Below are 3,632 nucleotides of genomic sequence, written 5' to 3'. Positions count from 1 at the left end.
GAAAAATTCTTGTAAAATTTCCCCCAGTGGAGGGAAATACGGTGAACAGTGTATTTTTCCTAAGGAGCTACAAATGTATGTTATTTTCTTCAACAAATTTCCCCCGGTCGAGGGAAATATGGCAAAAAAAGGTGTAAATGAAAAGTTTTACCTACGAAACTAAATATATTTCTTCTTCGTTGAGCAAAATGCTTGGTAAAAATAGTTGTCGGAGATGTTGTTGTTAGTAAAAGGAAGGGAGTGGACGAGGAGAATTCGGAGGGGAAAGTGGGAGAAGTCGAAATCGAAAGGGAGAACCGAGTGAAGAAGAAAGATATTTTTATTTCTGATTAATTTGACCTTATCACATTGTATTCCTTCAGATCATGAGTTTCACATTCAAAATCTATGACATATAAGGTCTTCAAAGTAATAATCCAGAAGTTTTATCTCCCTTTACTAATATTTATAGCTCCTCAACCATAATAGCTCCCCAGCAACAATCTGCAACCCCCCTTACTAAACACCTTTTGTTTTGGCCCCAACTATGTTTGAGAGTTCGTTTTGGCTCCCATGACTTTTGAATTTGTTAATTTTTTCAAATTCTACCTTTACGACAGTTATGTAAATATGATTTTTTTCCTCTCGTCCCCATCACTTCTCACTCCTCCACTTCATCTTCTTTACGTCATCTTCTTTTGCGACATATTGTCGTCGAAAAGAAGTCGTTCGTCACTCTTTTGTCTGCAAAACTCAGAATAATAGAATAATTTGTTTATCTTCCCTCTCATTTATACTTTTGTTTAGGGAGACCCGAACCTCCCAACATTGGTATAACGTTAAGAGAAAGAAAAGGAAGCGAAAGATAAACACGACGATTATGGTGGTAGTCGTGGTGGAGGAGGAGGAAGTAAAGAGAAGGAGACAAATATTGTTTGTATGAAAGTTGTTGGCATATGGTCGATAGTATAGACGACCTTCTGCCATCGATATTATGTTGAAGAAAAATAAGTGAGGTGGAAGAGATGAAGTATAAAAACAAATATTTACAAAAGCACTATAAAGGTAGAGTTTGGAAAAAAAGAATGGAAGTTTTTGGGGCAAGACGGACTATCAGCCACAATTGAGAGTTAAAATTGCGAGTGGTCACAGATTAAAGGCCAACACGAAATTAGCCATATAACAACATTTTCAAAAAAGTATTTTCTTGAGTTTTTGAGCTTATTCACTCGTCATTAATTGGTAATTGAGTTTACCCCCTCAATGATAGGTAATTGAGCTTACCACCTTAGACTTAATATTATTGACAAAAATACAAAGGTTCTGTTTGACTTACGTGAAATAATTGTGACTACCAATAGCAATTATTCTTCAATATGATTCCTAGTAGAGATTACACCTCACTTTATTGTTTGATAGGGTCCCGAGAATATGATTAGTAAAGAATGATTTTGCTTATATATTATTTAATTTATAATTTTATCATCACATATCCAAACATGTCTTTAGTAGTTTTGACAAAAAATTTAAATTCAAGGAGGTAAGCTCAATCACCAATTACTGCAGGGATAAACTCAATTACTAATAAGTTTTGAGGCAGTAAGCTCAAAAACCCTTTTTTAAGGAAAGAAAGAAAAGTTTGGTTGAGTGGATCCTACTACTTAACTTGAGATGGAAATACTTTACCATCAATCATGGTAGGACAAAATTTAATCTAAACAATATATTTTTTTCTAACTTGAGGGATATTTCTAATAATTTGAGAATTGTTATATGGTATGTGGCTGCTCATAAAATCATTGGTTCTGCAAGGGGGCTTGGGTGCCTTTAATATATCTTTTCTTATCCAAACTTATATCTATAGAAGCCCACCATTCATATAATACCATCTAGATGTGGTGTCATCTTATGGTAGTTCCATATGAGAAGTTTCATCTTATGGTAGTTCCACATGAGAAGTGTCATCTTATGGTAGTTCCGTATGAGAAATATCATCTTATGGTATATAGTTCCATATGAGAAGTGTCATCTTATGGTAGTTCCATATGACAAGTGTTTGTTGTTAAGTGACACCACATCATGCAAGTGACAACACATGGGTTAGGTGTCATCATCCTACTCCTCCTTCCACCCTATAAATAGGGATAATATTGTATGTTGTTGTATGGAAAAATGTTTGAAAAGCATACTTCAAATAAAGCTTGGTTTAAGTTCATACTTTTGATTTAGTATATCTAAATACCACTACCTCTCTCTTCTTTTAATTCCATTAAGTTGCATGCAAATACCAAGACACATTGGAGCAAATAGAGCGACAATTTATAACAGGTTATCAGCACGAGTCTCTAACCAACTGAGAGAAGCCGTTACTCTGCCCGTTTGTCAACACCAACATCGGTGAAAGATCAAATAAACTAAGTCGTTATTCTTTCCGTTTGTAGTTCATCCTAAATTGACTGAATCCATTATTAAGTGAATGCAGGATAATATCAGTGGTGAAATCTCAGACATGATCGACTCCAAGTCGTGCTAGTTTCTCAAAAAGACTGATCATTTTGAAACATGTGACCCTACAAGCTTACTCTTTTCAAGGCGATAATCTAGTATTGCCTTTGACGTCTCGTACTTTTCCATTCTGGACTTCTTTTGGAACAATTCCCTAAGTTGTCCTATCATGGTGTAAGCATCCACGTGAATGAACTTGTCCTGAAGACTAGGTTCCATGGTTGCTAACATTAAGCACGTTACGAGTTCGAATTTCCTCTGAAGTCTATTTTCTTGCTCCTTTTCTTCGTTAGCCTAATCTTCAGTGATCATCGGAATTGGAGTTTCTAATTATTTTCGGATCTGAGGACTAGCCCTAGATTCCGGTCCCATACTTTAAAGTTATCTCCATTTAGCCTCTCCTTCTCAAGGAGCCAACGGATGCTGAGAGTTTCCTTGTTTGTCATAATTAAACTACATGTAAAGAATTCAAAGTGACTTAAACTTGTTATCTTGGCAAAATCCTAATTTTTCCATATTATTCAAGAATCCTTTCCCTATTTGAATAATACGATTCCAAGATCCCAATTCTTCGAAATTAAGCGTACTAGGGCACTGCCCTTAACTCCGTCGTCCTGGATGAGTAACATCTTTACTGAACATACTCCTATGACTCTTGGTTGATTAGTTTCACACTTGAGTGTCAAACTAATCCTTTGCCTCGAAGTCCAAAATCCTTTGCTGACTCGTTGAGAATAACCAGTTTAGACGCGTAGACCTCTTCATAGATCTACCTGTATTGTCACGAGGTAAAGGAAGCCACTCTGCGGAGGCAGACCCACCATCGATGAACAAGGGATCAACATGTGTCTTATTCTGGGTAGGCTTATACTCAAAATTCTTTTAGGGATTTTACGTATTTTATCAAGTTAGCATTACTGTGAACTCTATCCTAACCATTCGTGACGTATACGTAAATGTTTTTTGTAAATTCTCGTAAGGTTTCGACTAAACCCTAGTATAACCTCTTAAAAGATCTAATCTTTTAGGTTACTTCTTGTTCGCCTAATGGTTCGTTTAGATTTTCATCCTTGAACAACCATTGATTACTCCCACTCGAATCATGATCTCATCATTCGATTCATCAATGGTTTCTATAGACCCTATAC

Source organism: Eschscholzia californica, unplaced genomic scaffold, assembly GCF_041429995.1.
Source record: "Eschscholzia californica isolate CP2 unplaced genomic scaffold, dmEscCali1.0.p SCAF_1, whole genome shotgun sequence".
NCBI lineage: Eukaryota > Viridiplantae > Streptophyta > Magnoliopsida > Ranunculales > Papaveraceae > Eschscholzia > Eschscholzia californica.
The sequence above is the reverse complement of the archived record's forward strand: the minus strand, read 5'-3'. Positions refer to the sequence as shown.